Consider the following 20,461-nt stretch of genomic DNA (forward strand, 5'->3'; position numbering starts at 1 on the left):
GGGTTGCAAAGAGTTCTGCAATGCAAATAAAGAGTGGGCTTATGAGGGTTGTAGAAGGATAGCTGATGAACACTTTATGCTCAAAATCTGAACACTGTATATGGAGAATTTTCAGCAGGAGACATACAAATGCTGATACAAGAAAGCAGAGATCAACTAGCACAGGAACGGAGATCACATACAACACAGAAGTAGGGTAAATGATGAGAATTTAGGGAAGATTAAGGCAAAGATAGATTTCTCAGACATTTCTAGCAAAGTATATCATCATTTTCATACTGAGGAGAGATTGGATATTGACCTTTTCTTTTCTTAATATAATTTATTGTCAAACTGGCTAACATGACAGTATATATAAAGTGTGTTCTTGGTTTTGGGGGATAGATTCCCGTGGTTCATCGCTTACATACAACACCCAGTCCTTATCCCAACAAGTGCCCTCCTCAATGCCCATCACCCATTTCCCCCTCTCCCCCCCCAACCCCCCCATCAACCCTCAGTTTGTTCTCCGTATTTAAGAGTCTCTTCCCTCTTGCAGGGTTTGCTTCCCTCCCTCACTGTTTATAACTATTTTTTCCCCCTTTCCTTCCCCCACGGTCTTCTGTTAAGTTTCTCAGGATCCACATATGAGTGAGAACATATGATATCTGTCTTTCTCTAACTTATTTCACTTAGCATAATACCCTCCAGTTCCATCCACGTTGCTGCAAATGGCATGATTTCATTCTTTCTCATTGCCAAATAGTATTCCATTATATATACAAACCAAATCTTCTTTATCCATTATTAGTTGATTGATATTTAGGCTCTTTCCATAATTTGGCTATTGTTGAAAGTGCTGCTATGAACATTGGGGTACATGTGCCACTATGAATCAGCACTCCTGTATCCTTTGGATAAATTCCTAGTAGTGCTATTGCTGGGTCATAGGGTAGTTCTATTTTTAATTTTTTGAGGAACCTCCACACTGTTTTCCAGAGAGGCTACAGCAGTTTGCATTCACAACAACAGAGCAAGAGGATTGCCATTTCTCCACATGCTCCCCAGCATCTATTGTTTCCTGAGTTGTTACTTTTAGCCACCTTGACCAGTGTGAGGTGGTATCCCAGTGTACTTTTGATTTGTATTTCCCTGATGATGAATGGTGAGTATATTTTCATGTGTCTGTTGGCCACCTGGATGTGTTCTTTGGAAAAGTTTCTATTCATGTCTTCTGCCCATTTCTTCACTGGATTATTTGTTTGGGAGTGTTGAGCTTTGTAAGTTTTTTTATAGATTTTGGATACTAATCCTTTATTCAATGTTCATTTGCAAACATCTTTTCCCATTCTGTAGGTTGCCTTTTAGTGTTGTTGATTGTTTCCTTTGCAGTGCAGAAGCTTTTTATCTTGGCGAGGTCCTAATAGTTCATTTTTGCTTTCAATTCCCTTGTGTTTGGAGATGGGTCCAGCAAGAAATTGCTGCGGTTGAAGTCAAAGAGGTTATTCCTTGCTTTCTCCTCTAGGGTTTTGATAGTTTCCTGCCTCACATTTAGATTCTTCATCCATTTTGAGTTTATTTTTGTGTATGGTGTGAGACAGTGGTCTAGTTTCATTCTTCTGTGTGTTGTTGTCCAGTTTTCCCAGCACCATTTGTGAAAGAGACTGTCTTTTTTCCGTTTGATGCTCTTCCCTGCTTTGTCAAAGATTAATTGGTCACACATTTGTGGGTCTAATTCTGGGTTCTCTATTCTACTCCATTGGTCTATGTGTCTATTCTTGATGATTACAGCTTTGTAGTAGAGGCTAAAGTCTGGGATTGTGATGCCTCCTGCTTTGGTTTTCTTTCTCAATATTACTTTGGCTATTCAGGGTCTTTTGTGGTTCCACACAAATTTTAGGATTATTTGCTTAGCTCTGAGAAGAATGTTGGTGTGATTTTGATTAGGATTGCATTGAATGTGTAGATTGCTTTGGGGACTATTGACATTTTAACAGTATTTGTTCTTCCAATCCATGAGACGGAATGTTTTTCCATTTCTTTGTGTCTTCTTCAGTTGCCTTCAGAAGTTTTTAATAATTTTCAGCATACAGATCTTTTACATCTTTGGTTAGAGTTATTCCTAAGTATTTTATGGTTCTTGGTGCAATTGTAAATGGGATCAATTTCTTGATTTCTCTTTCTGTTGCTCCATTATTGGTGTATAGAAATGCAACTGATTTCTGTACGTTGCTTGTGTACCCTATGATTTTGCTGAATTCATTCATCAGTTCTAGCAGGCTTTTGGTGAAGTCTTTTGGGTTTTCCATGTAGAGTATCATGTCGTCTGTGAAAGGTAGAAGTTTGACTTCTTCTTTGCCAATTTGGATATCTTTTATTTCATTTTATTGTCTGATTATTGTTGCTAGGACTTCCAACACTATGTTAAACAACCGTGGTGAGAGTGGACATCCCTGTCATGTTCCTGATCTCAGAGGGAAAGCTCTCAGTTTTTCACCATTGAGGATGATATTAGCCAAGAGCTTTTCATATATGGCTTTTATGATTAGGTATATTCCTTCTATCCCAACTTTCTTGAGGGCTTTTACTAAGAAACAATGCTGTATTTTGTCAAGTGCTTTTTCTGCATCTATTGACAGGATCATATGGTTCTTATCCTTTTTTTTTTTATTAATGTGATGTATAATATTGATTGATTTGCAAATATTGAACCAGACCTGCAGCCTAGGATGAATCCCCTTCATCATGGTGAATGATTCTTTTATATGCTATTGAATTCGATTTGCTAGGATCTTGTTGAGAATTTTTGCATCCATGTTTATCAGGGATATTGGCCTGTAATTATCATTTTTAGTGGGGTCTCTGTCTGGTTTGGGAATCAAGGTAATGCCAGCTTCATAGAATGAATCTGGAAACTTTCTTTCCATTTCTATTTTTTGGAACAGCTTGAGAAGGATAGGTATTAACTTTGCTTCAAATGTCTGGTAGAATTCCCCTGGGAATCCATCTGGCCCAGGACTCTTATTTGTTGGAAGATTTTTGATAACTGATTCACCTTCTTCACTAGTTATGGGTCTGTTCAAATTTTCTATTTCTTCCCATTTGAGTTTTGGTCGTGTGTGGGTGTCTAGGAATTTGTCCATTTCTTCCAGGTTGTCTAGTTTGTTGGCATATAATTTTTCATAGTATCCTCTGATAATTGGTTGCATTTTCTGAGGGATTGGTTGTGGTAAGTCCATTTTCATTCTTGATTTTATCTATTTGGGTCCTGTCTCTTTACTTTTCAAGAAGTCTGGCTAGGGGTTTATCAATTTTGTTTATTTTTTTCAAAAAACCAGCTCTTAGTTTCATTGTTCTGTTCTACTGGCTTTTTTTTTTTAATCTATATTGTTTATTTCTGCTACGATCTTTATTATTTCTCTTCTTCTGCTGGTCTTGGGGTTTCGTTGCAGTTCTGCTTCTAGTTCTTTTAGGTGTGCTGTTAGATTTTATATTTGGGATTTTTCTTGTTTCTTGAGATAGACCTGGATTGCAATGTATTTTCCTCTTAGGACTGCTGTATTTTCCTCTTAGAGTTAGGCCTGTCATGTTTTCATTTTCATTTGTTTCCATATATTTTTAAATTTCTTCTTTAATTGCCTGGCTGATCCATCATTCTTTAGTAGGATGTTCTTTAACCTCCATGCATTTGGAGGTTTTCCACACTTCTTCCTGTGGTCGGTTTCAAGTTTCATAGCATTGTTATCTGAAAATATGCATGGTATGATCACAATTTTTATATATTTATTGGGGTCTATTTTGTGACCCAGTATGTGATCTATCTTGGAGAATGTTCCATGTGCATGCAAGAAAAATGTGTATTCTGCTACTTTAGGATGAAAAGTTCTGAATATATCTGTCATGTCCATCTGGTCCCATGTATCATTCAGGGCCATTTTTTCTTTATTGATTTTTTGCTTAGATGATCTGTCCATCGCTATAAGTGGAGTATTAGAGTCCCCTGCATTTATCATATTCTCACCAAGAAGATTGCTTATGTTTGTGATTAATTGTTTTATACATTTGGGTGCTCTAGAATTCGGTGCATAAACATTTATAATTGTTAGCTCTTCTTTATGGATAGACACCGTAATTATTATATAATGTCCTTCTTCATCTCTTGGTACAGCCATTAGTTTAAAATGTAGTTTGTCTGATATAAGTATGGCTACTCCGCTTTCTTTTGACTTCCAATAGCATCTTAGATGGTTCTCTATCCCCTCACTTTCAATCTGAAGGTGTCCTTAGGTCTAAAATGGGTCTCTTGTAGACAACAAACAGATAGGTCTTGTTTTTTTATCCATTCTGATACCCTATGTCTTTTGATTAGAGCTTTTAGTCCATTTACGTTCAGTGTTATTACTGAAAGATATGAGTTTAGAGTCAATGTGTTATCTGTAGGTTTCATGCTTGTGATGATGTCTCTGCTCCTTTGTAGTCTTTGCAGCATTCCACTCACAGAGTCCCCCTTGGAGGGGGATCTCTTGCACGACTGGTTTAGTGGTCATGAACTCCTTTAGTTTTGGTTATCTGGGAAAGACTTTATCTCCTTTTATTCTGAATGACAGACTTTCTGGATAAAGGATTCTTGGCTGCATATTTTTCCTATTCAGCACATTGAATATTTCCTACCACTCCCTTGTAGCCTGCCAAGTTTCAGAGGACAGTTATGCTACTACCCTTATGTGTCTACCTTGTAGTTTAAGGCCCATTTGTCCCTAGCTGCTTTCAGAATTTTCTTTTTATCTTTGTATTTTGCCAGTTTCACTATGATATGTCATGCAGAAGATCCATTCTTGTTACGTCTGAAGGGAGTCTCTGTGCTTCCTATTTCAATGTCTGTTTCCTTTCCCAGATTGGGGAAGTTCTCAGCTATGATTTGTTCAAGTCACCTTCCACTCCTTTCTCTGTCTCTTCTTCTTCTGGAACTCCTATGATATGGATATTATTATGTTTCATTAAATCACTTATTTCTCTAATTCTCCCCTTGTGGTCTAAAATTTTTTTATCTCTCTTTTCTCAGCTTCATCCTTTTCCATAATTTTATCTTCTATTTCACTTATTCTCCCCTCTGCTTCCTCCATCCCTGCTGTCACTGCCGCTAGTTTATTTTGCACCTCATTTACAACATTTTTTACTTCATCATGACTATTTTTTAGTTCCTTGATCTCTGCAGCAATAGAGTCTCTGCAGTCTTCTATGCTTTTTTCAAGCCCAGTGATTAGTCTTATGACTATTATTCTAAATTCTTGCTCAGTTTTACTGTTTATATCTGTTTTGATCAATTCTTTAGCTGTCATTTTTTCTTGGAATTTCTTTTGAGGAGAAGTCTTGTTTCACCGCATTGGCTAGTTTTCTGTCCCTTATGTGTTTTAAAAGCTTGTTATGTGTCTTGCACCTGTGAGCACTACCATATTAAAGAGGGGTCATACGCTGTCCAGGGCCTGGCCCTTCAGAAGGTGTTTTTTGGAGTGCGTTACTTGGTCTCTGTTGTTGTGGACACTGGTTGCTTTATCTCCCTACTCATAGTGATGTTTTGGACACTCCACCAGGTATGCTTTGATTTTTTCCTTGAAGTAGCCCTGGAAAATAGAACAAAAAAAAAACAAACAAAACAAAAAAGAACAGAGAGAATAAAAACAAAACAAAACAAAACAAAAAAAAAACACCATCAACAGCAAAACAATAGGGTGGGGGCAGTGTTGATGGAAGAGGCTTTATAACATACAAAGAGAGACATGATAGGGGTAGGGAGAAAAAAAGGAAAGAAAATTGAGCAGGCAGAGAAACTATATGGCCCAATCCAGAGACAGAGAGAAAGGGAGAGAGGAAAATAAAGAAGGAGATATAGAACAGGTATAAAGAGAATAGATTAAATATGTCTGCTTAACAAACCAACCACCAGAATGACCAGACTAGAGGAGGGAAGAAATAAGAAGAAAAGGAAGGAAAAAAACCCAACATATATATACATATATGTGTGTATATATATATATATATATATATATATATATATATATATATATATATAAAATAAGAATTGTCCAAGAATTAAATCAGGAAATACAGAACTGCTGGGTGCCTTGGAACCAGTGGCAGTGGTGGTCTGGAGGGGGCGCTGTCTGGTCAGCGTCAATCCCACTCTAGTAGATATGCAGTTACCAGGCACAGAGGGGCGTGGTTTGCTGTAGGCAGGTCCCGCCTCCACTGTGGACTCTGTGTCCATTCCCTGATGCCTCACCTTGTTGGTGATGGGAAGAAAAATAGCAACACTGTAGTCTCTCCTCTACCCACCGGGTGTCCCAAACCACTCTGTTGGGTGTCCCAAACCTCCCAGTGCCATGGGCACGAACAAGATGGTTTGTCCCACCCTGCCAAGTCCTGTGCCTCCTTGGTGCTCGCCTGAGAATTAAACCCTGATGTCTTAAAAGGTCTTGCTCCGTGCACCCCTATTCCAGGGAAGTGCCACTCGGCACCACCAATATATGGCCTCTGGCTGGCAGGCACAGGCAATCTTTGTCCTTTGAATGGTTATATACCTTCTTCTGACAGCACTCCAGGAAGGGGATTGTTTTCTCCCACTGCCGACTGTGCCTCTGAACTAGTTACCAAGCCCAGGGCTGGCTCCCCTCCTCCACAGGTGCAGGAAGAGGGCAGCCATTTCCAGTCTGGAGAAAGCAGTTCGAGATTGGACCTTTCTCTGTCTTGGTCCATGGTTTTTCTTTTGTCCAGATACAGTCTTAAACTTCCCCAACCTTTCTTTCTCTTCACTTTATCTCTCTGTGGAAGGGGATCCTTCCCATCCATGCCTACACCACCTGTTTTATCTCTCCCAGTTTGCAATCACCCACGTATGGCCTGCCAGTTTGTCCCCGTGTGCCCCTGGAGACGTCTGTGTCACTCTGCAGCTTGGACCCTTGGAATTCAAAGTCCTTTGGCCTCAACACTTCTGTGTTTGAGGGATGAGGGAACTTTGGTCCCTCTACTTCTCTGCCATGTCGGATCTCTGCCCCCCCCCCTTTTTTTTTGTAATGAGAAGAGGGAAAATATAATTCAGGATAAGTGAAGTACAAGAATCGCTTGAGTTAAAGTGTGCTATATATTTAGAGAATGCCACAAGATTGGCAGAAATATTTCATTTTAAACCCAATTTATCCAAGAACATGTCCTAAGGATTCTTTTTCATTGAACAATTTATCAAGAAGTGAAAAAGCATTTGTAATATTGAATTTACTTAAGAAATTAATTAGAGAATACCCAAGCATACCCAAAATCATATCTTGCTCTGTTTCAATACCAGATAATCAGTAAATAGCATTTACTTCAAGAAAGTTAAGAAAAGTGTTTGAAATTAAAATGAAGATTGCAACCATATCAACACTATGTAAAAAAGGGTAAAATTTTTATTTTGAGCTGTATGCATGCAGCCAGTATGCTGTTTCTCAACATTTGAAGATCCTTTTTTTTAGTATATATTGATTAGTTGACCTAATAACTTCCACTTACCAATTCATTACAGCCAAAAGTCTCCAGGTTTGAAAACACAGAATATTGTTTTGGGTATACATAAGGACTCAACTCCAATGTAGAACAGTTTTAGTAGGTAAAGGTGATTAAAATTATTGTTGGAGTGAACCAGTGATACATGGGATTATAATCATGGACTGTTGAAAATTAAAGATAATACATGACCCAGCACAGACTCACTGAGGACTGTTAGGAGTGTTTCAATCTACTTTAAAGTAGGCTGTAAGTATTAAACTTACTTTCTTTATATTTTTTAGACATTATTTTTTTTTTGTTAAAAAGAAACAACTCTAGAGAACAACTTGATACTCATTTAACGCTTAATTTTTTTTTTTTTGCCATATAAGCTTCAGATTAAATAGTACATATCAGCATTATAGTTAGCATTAAAAAATGCCATCAACTTTAGATTTTGAAATAATAAGTCATTCTGATAGAGTTGAAGCCACGCTATACCTTTCTCTCATCCCACTCACGCCCCTTGGGTAGCCAAGAGTAACCTGCACTCTGAACTTGGTATTTGTTATTTACATTATGTTTTTATACTACTTCTACTTCTATATGTACCCAAAAGCAGTATATATTAGTGTTTGGATTATTTTAAAACTTTAAATGAATGGTAATATGATGTACAGATATTTCTGTAACTTTACCCTTCACAGTAATTTTGTGATCATTTTTCTTGAGCATGTAAGTGATTTTACTTCATGAAGACTGATTTTCATATAATATTCCTTTGTGAACATGCCAAATATAGTTATCCATTTCCTATTTATTGACCTGTACAACTGACCTTGAACGACACAGGGTAAGGGGCATGAACACCCCTCCCCAACATAATTCTTGACTCCCCAGAAGCTTAACTACTAACAGCCTACTGCTACCTGGGAGCCTTACTGATAACATTAACAGTCAATTAATACATATTTTTATGTTATATTTGTTAATACAATGTACTCTTATAAAAAAGCAAGTTAGAGAAAAGCAAATATTAAGAAAATGACACAGAAGAGAAAATACATTTACAGTGCTGTACTGTATTTAAAAAAAAATCTACCTGTAAGTGAACCCACACAGTTAAAAGCCGTTTCGTTCAAGGGTCAATTGTAGATCGTTTCTAATTTTTCTTTCTTTCTTTTTCTTCCTAAATGATGCTAAATGAGTGGTTTAGTTTGGATTTATTTGTGAAAATGCAGTAGAGTATCACTAGGGCATGTACTTCGATGGAGGAATTATTGGTAAATCACTCTCCAAAGGTTAATAAAGATGGTCCCACCAGCAGTGTATGTGAAATCCAATTGCTCCATCATTAGATGCCATCAGATTTTTAAATTCTTCCCAAACTAGTAGGAGAGAAATGATGTCTTCTTTTGTTTTAATTTGTTTCCTCCTGATTGCTCATGAATTTGAACATCTCTCTGCCAAGGTCATTGGCAATTTGAATTTCTTCCCCTGTGAATGGACTATTTACATCCTTTACTCATACGTTGATTTGATTGCCTTTACTTAATGCTTCATAGAGGTTATTTATAAATTTCAGGTACTGAGCTTTCTCAGTTACATGTGCATTGAATATGTCGTCTCAGCTTGTGGTTTCTCTCTCAACTTTATTTATAGCGCCTTTTGTCATACACAGCTTCTATTCAAGATCTTAAAAATAATCTCCTGTACGGTCTCCTAACATATTAAGTTTTTGCTTTTCAAATTTAGTTCACGAATCAATAGATTGCTGTGTGCAATGTATACAATGTGGGATATAATTAATTTTTCCCATACGGTCGATTGTCCCAGCACTGTATGCTGAACAAAATATTTCTCCACTGATTTGCAGTGTGGCCCTTGTCATTTATCAGGATTCCTTTGTGTGGCTTCTGGCTCTGTATAACAGGTTGGGAGGTCCAGAAGCAGTGCCGAGTTGGAGTTTGGTGTGCAGGTTGTTTATTAGGGACTGACATCGGTGGAAGGAGGAAGAGAAAGTAGGATTAAACAGATGGGAAGTCAACCTGCCAACACAGGGTCAGGAAAGACTCAGCAACACTGCCGGGGCTCTGGATATTCAAAGCCCTAAAAATTGTCCCATGGCTGAAAATCTCTGGTTTTATATCCTCCACAATCAGTCCTTGGATGTGGGTCACTCTGGGAAAGCAGGACTCTGCTGAGACAAATCCTGAAGGAACTGACTCTGGAAGATGTCTGCACGTAGCATTAGTGTCAGCTGGACAAGTCCTTTCTGAAGAAGGCAGATAGCATGGAGCGTCTTTGACTCTGCCACATTATTCCATTCCACTTGCATATTCTTCTATCTTTGTATCAAGAATGAATCCCGGGGGCGCCTGGGTGGCTCAGTCGGTTAAGCGTCGGACTTCAGCTCAGGTCACGATCTCCTGGTCCGTGAGTTCGAGCCCCACTTCGGGCTCTGGGCTGATGGCTCAGAGCCTGAAGCCTGCTTCGGATTCTGTGTCTCTCTCTCTCTCTGCCCCTCCCCTGTTCATGCTCTGTCTCTCTCTGTCTCAAAAATAAATAAATGTTAAAAAAAAATTAAAAAAAAATAGAATGAATCCCTAGTAAGCCAAATAATTCTTCGTCAAAACAAAATTGTCCATATTTAGCCCTATCATTTTTATTTCACTTTGGAGGTTTATATACCAAGTTCCAAGAAAAACTGGATTTTTATTGAAATTGCATTGAATTTATAATTCAGAAAGAAATGATATCTTTCGATCATCATAATACAAAATGTTTCTGCTCATTTATAGTTTATTTTATAACCTTTCTGAGGCTTTGCAATTTTTCCATAAAGAATTTTCCCATTTTATGTTAAATCAATTTCTACTTGTGGTAAGATTTTTGTGGCTATTTTAAAGCGATTTTATTTTCTTTGGCTGTTTCCAAAGATTTACTATCGATGTATAAGAACATTCTTGATTTTTTAATTTTCATCTAGCATCTGCAAACCGTGTTGAGCTTTGTCAGTTCTAGCAATTTGTCCAGAGATTGTTTCATATTTTCTATGTAAAATCATATCACCTTTGGGGCAACTGGGTGGCTTAGTCGGTTAAGCATATGACTCTTGATTTTCTCTCAGGTCTTGATCTCACAGTTTGTAAGATTGAGCCCTGCATCAGGCTCTGAGCTGACAGTGCAGAGCCTGCTTGGGATTCTCTCTCTCTTCCTCTCTCTCTGTCCCTCCCATGCTTGTACTCTCTCTCTCTCTCAAAGTAAATAAAAAAACATTAAAAATCATATCATCTTCAAGGTAAAAGCTTTTTTTTTTTTGGCCTAATTTCATTCATCAATTCGTATGCTTTCCATTTCTTTATTGTCTTATTGCAATAGCTAACATTTCCAGTATCGTGTTGAATGGAAGCATTGTTTATTTTCTCATGTTAAAAGGAATGCTTCTAGAATTGCATCGTTAACTTTTCCTTTAGATTTAGGTTTTTCATAGGTGGTTTTTATCTGTCCAAGGAGTCTCTAGTCCTTATTGAATGAGTTCAATAGGTTTCCTTATTGAATGAGTTCTATGCAGTATTGTGCAGTTAGCGACATCTGAGATGATCTATGGATTTTCTCTTTTGCCATCTTAACGCTGTATTCTATGTTATTAAATTTTCTGATGTTGTTCCCTGCATTCCTGGGTAACAGCTAAGTTGCTTATGATTCATCGTCCTTTTTATACATTTTATATGAGAGTTTTATATCATATATTTGCTTTTCTTCAAAAGTGAGATTGGCCTGTATGGTTTTTGTCTTATACTTTCTCTGATTCTACTTTCCAGTTATTGTAGTCCTATAAAATGGGCACTTTACCCACTTGTAAAATTCTTTGAAACAATTTGTTGTGATAGGAATTATCATTTTTTCTTTGCTACTTTATCAAAGAAATGCATAGAAACAGTGAGAACCTGGAGGTTTTCGGGGGAGAGTGAAGTTATTGGGAGTAAGATTTTTGATTATCAGTTCAAATGATTCACTGGTTGTTAGTTTAAGTTTGTGGTTTTTCTTGAGCAGATTGCACAGTTTATATATTTAGGGTTAATTATTTTGCCCTTCTTTGCAAATTTATATACAAATTTTAAAATATTTTTTAAATGTTTATTTTTCTTTTTGAGAGAGAATGAGAGAGAGAGAGAGAGAGAGAGAGAGATAGAAAATGAGTGGGGGAGGGGCAGAGAGCGAGGCAGACAGAGGATCCGAAGCAGTCCCTGCAGGAGACATATGTGAAGCTTGAACTCACGGACCATGAGATTTTGATTTGAGCCCAAGTCAGGAGCTTAACCCAATGAGCCACCCAGGTGCTTCTACAAATTTTTTCATCCTTAAAAATTTTCAAAATTGGGTCTTCCTTTCATTTATGTTTTAAGTCATTTTTTCCTTGATCAGCATCTATATTTGTCTCAGCTTTTTAAAGATAATACCAAATTTATTGTATTGATTGTTATCTTATTTACTAATTTTTGTTCTTATCTTATTTTTGTTTATGTGTTACCTCTCTTGTTCTTTTGCTAGCTGCTTGACTTAAATGCTGAAATCATTTTTTAAATCTTTCTTAATTAAAAATATATGTACTTCAAGGTAGATTTGTTCTATTTGGACTGCTTTCAATATAATTAACATGGTTTTATATGTTGTCCTTTTAAATTCAATTTGAAATGCTTTTTCATGACCAATATGATTTAACCTTTATTAAACAACTTATTCATATTTGTATATTTAAGTTCTCAGTCATACGTGTTTTTAAAAAGAACTATTATGAATTACTGATATTGTATGCTAGATTCAATGGTTTTTGAGAGGTAATATCAGGGAATTCTGTGCTTCATGCCATAGAATTATGGATTAGATAAAGACTAATGTGTTAATTAAAATTATTCTCTTTATTATGCGATAATATGATAGCCAGTCATAAATAACCATTGTGCTTGGTAATGATGATTGTTTTCCAGGGGAAGTGTTCTGTGAAGAATGTTAGAACTGTGGCATGAGCACTTGCTGTTTCCAAAACATTAGAAATCTATTTGCCCTTAATTTTTTAAACATGCGAATTGGACAGTCAGTCCTGCTTAATCATCGCATAATCTACTACTTTTTTTTTTCAACGTTTATTTATTTTTTTTGGGACAGAGAGAGACAGAGCATGAACGGGGGAGGGGCAGAGAGAGAGGGAGACACAGAATCGGAAACAGGCTCCAGGCTCTGAGCCATCAGCCCAGAGCCCGACGCGGGGCTCGAACTCCCGGACCGCGAGATCGTGACCTGGCTGAAGTCGGACGCTTAACCGACTGCGCCACCCAGGCGCCCCTCTACTACTTTTAATTATCTCCATACCTCCATGCAAAGGAAGGAACATACATACTTCTCAATTTCAGGTGAGATAGAAGGCAAAACAGGTTTCTACAGATTATTATAAATTTCATAAATTAATGTCACTTGCCAAACAAATAAGGTATTGTTTTGCTATTGCACATCTATAAAAAGTTATCGCCAAACATCAATGGATTTGGTATGATTTTAAACTTAAATTCCCGACTTTATTCAGATTTTGCCAGTTTTTCCACCAATGTTTCTTTTTTGTTCCAGGATCTAGTCCAGTTTATCACATTACATTTAACTGTCATGTCTCCAAAGTCTCCTCAGATTGGTGACAGTTTCTCGGTCTTACCTTGAGTTATTTTTTTTTTCCTTTCTTTTGCTTCCTTCTGCTCCCTCCCTTCTTTCCTTCCTTCCTTTTTTCCTTCCTTCCTTCCTTCCTTCCTTCCTTCCTTCCTGTCTCTGATAATTTCAAGAAGTATTAGTTAGGGCAGTATTTTGTACAATGCCCTTCAGTTTGAGTTCATCTCATATTTTCTCAGGATTAGACTGAGGTTTTGTAGTAGAATATTTTTATTTCCTTTTTTATCATAAGAAATCATATGTAGAAATAAAATCATGGCTCTAGGTCTACTTCTTTCATTAGCGTTGAACTAATTTTAGTTAATTAATTAATTAATTGATATAAATTTATTTTTGTAATTCAAGTTAGTTAACATACAGTGTAGTATTGGTTTTAAGAGTAGAACCCAGTGATTCATCACTTACCTATAACACCTAGTGCTCATTCGAACAAGTGCCTGCCTTTTAAAAAAATGTTTATTTATTTATTTTGAGAGAAAGAAAGGGAGCATGAACATGGAAGGGGCAGAGACAGAGGGCAACAGAGAATCCCAAACAGGCTCCATTCTGTCAACGCAGAGCCTGATGCAGGGCTTGAACTCACGACTGGTGAGATCATGACCTGAGCCAAAATCAAGAGTCTGAGGCACCCAGATGCCCCCAAACAAGTACCCTCCTCAATGCCTATCACCCATTTAGCCCATCCCCCACTCCCCTCCCTTCTAGCAACCCCCAATTCGTTCCATCAGAGTTTAATTTAAAACTAGTTATAAAAATAAATAAATAAAACTAGTTATAACTCTGTGATGTAAATTGTTCAATCTGCATAGCAGTGAAGAATTGCATACGGCATTTGAAAATTCAGTTATTTGCTTCATTTTGGATAAAAGCTAAAAAAACGTCCTGAGACTTCTTGTGAATTTAATTTCTCTACTACTAATGTAATTAAAACAAAACACATGAAACATTTTAGCGTGCATTACTTTACTCCCTGCAAGGAGTAATTCCAAACTTGATAAGTTAATACACAAAAAGCGAGCCCATCTGTCACATCCAAAGCTTCAAATATTTATTTATATACTTTGATCTCCAAGTATTTAAGAAGGAGAAATCACTATTTCACTAATAACTTTGCAGAATTTCAAAAAGTTACTAATGTAATAGTGTTTCTGTGTTTTAATTGCCTAGATGCAACCTTTTAAAGTAGACGTATAATTTTTGAAATTCTTTTCTTTTTTTTTATTAATTTTTTCAATGTTTATTTATTTTTGAGAGAAAGAGACAGAGCATGGGCAGGAGAAGGGCAGAAAGAGTGGGAGACACAGAGCCCGAAGCAAGCTCCCGGCTCTGAGCTGTCAGCACAGAGCCCAACACAGGGCTCCAACTCACGAACTTCGAAATCACAACCTGAGCCGAAGTCGGATGTTTAACTGACTGAGCCACCCAGGCGCCCCTGAAATTATTTTCTAGTTTCCTACTTTGTGTGTGTTCTGATTATACTTATTAAAATTTAATTTATGACGATTGAATATTATAAGAAATTTTGCTTGTATTATATAAATGTAATTTCATGAGCTGGTAGTTGATTTTTTAAAAATTTAACATTAGACATTTTAGAATATTGGTTTTCAAGTCTTATTCTGAGTAGAAAAAATGCAATGTGTTCGCTTTTTACTTTTCTTCTATTTTTATTTCTCTTGCTCATTCTTGTCCTCTGCTGACACTTCTCTGGCTTTGAGTTTTGTGATTGCATTCCTCCAGCCTCCCAGGGCTGCTGGTCCAGAATCAGATCCTATAAGTGCATCTGTGATCCTTCACCGTCATGGATAATGGGATCATGATGATCCTGGTACCAGACAAATGGGCAACTGAGTTAGTTTCCTGAATTTATGATTTTTGTCTTTTGGGGGGCCGGTATCTTTCTATAAACCACAGCAGATTATTTCTAGTAACTCTTGAGGTCCTGGCTTCAAGTAGATTCTGGCTCTTGTTTTCTAGCTCTTAAAACTCCCACTCACCCAGAACCCCTTCAACTTTTTCTACCCAGGAAAGCCAAAAGCCTGGCCCCAACAGCCTACTCCTCAATGAGGAGCCAAATGGGTCTCTGCCTTCTGTTCCGCTCATCATTTTAGGTTTTTGTTCTATTCTGGACAGTGGAGAGGTTTGGATTCTGGAATTCCTATTTTATATCCATCATCACTATGACAACAACAAAGGAAATTAAGCCAGAGTTTGCATTTACAGATCCATGTTGACAAGGAGTCTTCAATGTTTCTCACATCAAATGTTTTATTAGGAAAGCAAAATTTCAACTTTCTCAGGCCTGCAGTTAATATATTTTTAATGTTTCTTTAGTCAAACAATGGAAATTCTGGATATAATTTGCATTTGAATTCCAATAGAATTGGAATTCTATTCAGAACTTCCACTGTTTGGCCTGTGATGATACGTTTATTAAAAAAAAATTTTTTTTTAATGTTTATTTACTTTTGAGAGAGAGAGACAGAGAGAGACAGAGCATGAGCCAGGGAGGGGCAGAGAGGGAGGGAGATACAGAATCCGAAGCAGGCTCCAGGCTCCAAGCTGTCAGCACAGAGCTTGACGTTGGGCTTGAACCTACTAACTGTGAGATCACGACCTCAACTGAAGTCAGATGCTTAACTGACTGAGCCACCCAGGCACCCCTGTGATGATGCGTTTAATTAGAAAAAATTCTTACTCCAGACATTGAAATCTAAATGAACTAAAGCCTGACCTCCAATTCTGTCCCACTGTCTCCTCCCATATTTTTCAGGAACTGAGATAATGCCATGAGAAAAAACACAGCATCACAGAAATTCATTAGATGCTAATTCCTCTTCATCACATCAGAAAAGTAGCAAAATATATCACCCTTTTTCCAATGGAGCTTGCTTTCAATTATTAGGAACCTTTTGCTGCTGGCCTGTTTCATCATTAATTATCCTCAATATGCTATTTCCCTGCCGCTCTATGGCTGTATGTCAAAACTTAAAGATACTTGAAGTAGGGCTAGCTAGCTAGAATTCTTCTTGTGAATGAGTTATATTACTACTAGTAGGCTACTTTTGTCTTTATAGATTAACCGGTCTGAAGGTGACAGGTTCATTATTTGTGTTTTATGATGGAGAAGATCCTTTTCCATGGTAAAGCATCTTAAATCTACCCTTTATCCATCTTTCTGTTGCTTCAGTGATTCCCCCTTTCACCTAGAGGCCTCATAACCTCTGCCCTTGCCAACTCCTGGTCCCCTTGTCTTTTCCTTTTCTCAAGGAGAGGGAGAAAGATGGGGGAACTACCAGTCGGCAGGCAGAACAGTCAGAACATACACAACACGCATCAATAAAGTTCTCTGCCTTAAACGGCACGGTTCATGGTGCCTCAAAAACAGTTATAATAGTAACATCGAAGAGGACTAATCACAGATCACCGTAAGAAATATACTAATAATGAAAACGTTTGAAATGTTGCAAGAAGTATCAAAATGTGACAAAGAGACCCAAGGTGAGCAAATGCTGTTGGAAAAACGAAGCTGATAGCTTGCTTGATGCAGTTACCAGAAACTTGCAATTTGTAAAAGAAAAAAAATGCAGTATCTGTGAAACACAATAAACCAAGGAATGCCTGTATGACCTTTTTTATGCCTTTTTCTACAGTCTTATACTTCCATTAAGATGTGTCACAACAACTTGTTTTCATATATCTTCTCTGTAACCTATTTTGTGTAATGTCCAGTTATCTGACCACTGGGGAGATTTTTATTGTTTATTTATTTATTTTTTCGGTACAGCCCAGAGTATAGGAGAGATCTATGTTCTGAATCTAATTTATGTGTGGATATATGAATCTTATGTGACAGCAGTGGCTTTAATCCTATAACTCTCTTTCTCCTGGGCTAGGTGGTTAGAAAGAGAATTAAGAAGACTATTCCCATCATATTGCTGGGCATTAAATTGAATGGGATGTGCCAATATCTTGGAGCCATTACTGCAGAATCTTTGCATGCAGAGATTTGTGTGAAAATATGACACATCTGGAACAGGAGAGAGAGCAATCTGTTATTCTGTTACTAAAAAATAGCAGTAAATTCCTTATTGCAACCAGCTACTTATTTTTATATAGCTGAACATGAAATAGAAAATGTAAGAAACATCACCTAATTTACAAAGTCCGTAAGAGTCCGTTGTAATCTCTTCGTGAGGGAACCTCATTAACATGATGTCAGTGTATCAGTGAAAGTTTATTGAGACAGCATTATCATGTCACTTTTCCACAGCCATGCTGGTTGGATTAAGTGGCTCTCCAAGTGTCAAGGGTTGGGTGTTACTGCCAGAAACAATACAAGCATGAAACGAAGAATCAGGAAACCTTCAACACAGAGTGAATTTGAAGATATTTCACCTGAATGTTGATTCCAAAAAGAAAATAATTTAAGCCATTCATTAAATCAACACTAATTTACACACAAGAATTAGGTTTGGTGAAGGACTCTTCTTGATCCAGGGGAATACAAAATGGAAAGTGGATTAGATCACTCAGAATGGGAACTCCCTGCTTGGAGCATTAGCCATATGCTTTGGGGTTTGGGAGACAAGAAACGTGTCAAGTTACTTCGTAATTCAGGACTGGAACTGTCTCTTTAAATGCACGGCTGGTCTTTATTTTCAGTGAACATATTGCTCATTAGTCTTTCTTCAGATACAATCTTGGTGTTCATTTCTTCTTTGGCTGCTGAGCTCTGCATTCTGTGGCTCCAATTATGGAATGGGTGACCTTAATTGTCTCCTGCGTGTTGTCCAGGCCAGAATGGCAGCTGGATGGCAGGAGGGCCGAGATTGCTCAGTGATGACGGTCATGGAAAATTGGAAGCTGGTGCTCTCACTGAGGCAGGAGAGAATGTAGACTGCAAAAATGGTCTGATTCTGAAAAGTACACTTGCAAGGGACAGCATACACCCACTCTGAAGCTTACAGGTGGGGAGCCTACCCTCATGCTGCAGTATTGGCTATTTATCCCACAGTGTAAGGATCCTTTGGATTTAGCAACATTGAAGTCAGATGTATTAAGTGTGAATTATTTTAGTAGACCGGCAGAGGCAGAATCCTGAATTAAGTGGCTTGAGAAATTGGGGTAATATGAGAAAATGGGAGATAATAATGGCCAATATTTCTTTGAAGAAGTCAGTAAGTCAAACACAAAACTTGGATGACCCCCCCCCCCCCAAACTGCTCCTCTCACTGCCCAGATAAAATCAATCACCAAACCTGGCGTCTTTACCTCTTCTTTTCCAGATACGTCCCTCACCATCTCTCTCTGGATTTTTACAGAGCACATCTCACCTGTAGCCCTCCTTCAGTACATTGTTCAATGGCCACCAGCATGACCTTTCTAAAATGGAGATACTCTAGAAACCCTTTCGTGTCTCTCCTTACCCTGAGTGATGGCTGCCTGTCCCTCCAGCCAGACCGCCTGCCCTCCTGGTGCACCCCACATTCTGGCCACAGCATACCGCTTGCACTTCCTTGAAGTGTCTTCTTTGCTTGGCGTTTTCTGTTTATTTTCTGATGCCTTTGATCCTTCCCTCATCATCCATGTGTCAAGAATACAGATGCCTCTTCATCCATCAAAATTCAGCTCAGATTTCACCTCCTCCCGAAAGTCTTCCTGGCTCACCCCTACAGACTGCACACGGCGTGTTCATCAATTTTAGCATGAACTATTTGCTTGTCTGTCTTTCATGCCTTATCCCCTGAACCATGTGCAGAGCAGGAGACTCAATGATATCCACACATTGGCTGACTGATCAGCACATTGACGTATGCTGAAAGAGTAAATGAACGCTTCGGAGACAAAGGGAAAGAGACGCAGATAACCTATCGTGCCCCCTGCCCTGCCCTGCCCATCTCCTCTATTTATGTATTTATTTAGTGCTAAACTCAGGTGAATCGAAAGGAAAGATAATTGGTCCTTATTTTTCAGGTAAATAATTTAATATTTCTAGGTATATCGACACCAAGCATTCCGAAGTAATTTTTATCATACAAGGTTTAGCTTATGCAGGGCTTGTAAATCAATTGAGATGACATCCCAAAACAAATATTTGGGATTTCATTCTCTGCCGTCTTTTTTCATCAATGTTGAAGATTTTCCCAGACATACGTATTTTTAAATCCTATTAAAATACGGCTTAGCAATTAATTCCATGCGGCATTAATTCCAGGCAGGAATATATATGTATATATAACTTACACACACACACACACACACACACACACACACGCACACACACACACAGTTTAATGGTTCCTGCGTAATTAAATAGGTTAGGTAGGCAATATGAGGACTTGTGAATCAGTCTCCAGTTGTTACCATGGAAACCCAATTTTTAGAGTTGTTCCTCAGAGTTGTGTGATGCTGATTAAAGAGTTGAAGCACTTCGTTTTAAAATTAGTCCAAAGAATCAGCCAGGAGGGAGCCTTCGGTGGCTGGGCTGGGCTGGGCTGCTGATGCCATGCTGTCCCTGCCCAGGGCTCTTTTCAATCTGCGTGATCGTAGGGGGCCAGGATTTCCCACATGGCGGCTCTGGCCATTCTCGCCAAGAGGTTAATAGTTATGAACCTCGCAGTTAAGAAGGGCAGTAACGTACGGCTCTGCAGCTGGGGGTGCTCTGCCCAAAAGGGCTCCGTGACGATGGTATCCTGGCATTTTACGTTCTGACACGAAATTCATAACCATTAAAAACAACTGCTGGGAAATTAATGGCTGTTGGATCTTTATTAACTTGCAGTGAAATATAATATGACTTTCATTAAAGTACGTCCCTGAAAAATGATGGTGATACAAACGTGATCAGCTTGACAGCGACGCTGTGAGAGGGCCCAGGGCGGCTTATTTGATTACAGTGGCAACTGGCCTTAAATACACACACACACACACACACACACACACACACACACACAGAGTGAGTTTTGGTTTAGGAAATTCTAAAGCATAAATCTACTTGCTAACTAATTGCAAATTTGTCCTTTTTAAAGCAAGGTGTTATTTTTAACCTCCCTCTAAAACTGAAATTTTTAGATTCCTTTGTTAGAAAGACAGATGCAAAATGACTCCAGGCCAATTGGAATTTAAAATAGTCTTAAAACATGCAAAAAAAAAAAAACTTTGTGTAGCTGATTTTTCCCCCTTAACCTCTCTAAACCTTAATCCCTTTGCTCTCTTTAATTTACAGACACTGTCTAGCATT

The 20,461-nt window shown here is 38.0% G+C and overlaps 1 pseudogene; it reads right to left on the reverse strand.

The window, feature by feature from the left end:
* Positions 1 to 18,801, reverse strand: part of LOC123609940 — a 113,007-nt pseudogene extending 94,206 nt beyond the window's left edge.
* Positions 18,802 to 20,461: the final 1,660 nt, after the last annotated feature.

Source organism: Leopardus geoffroyi, chromosome B2, assembly GCF_018350155.1.
Source record: "Leopardus geoffroyi isolate Oge1 chromosome B2, O.geoffroyi_Oge1_pat1.0, whole genome shotgun sequence".
Classification (NCBI taxonomy): Eukaryota; Metazoa; Chordata; class Mammalia; order Carnivora; family Felidae; genus Leopardus; species Leopardus geoffroyi.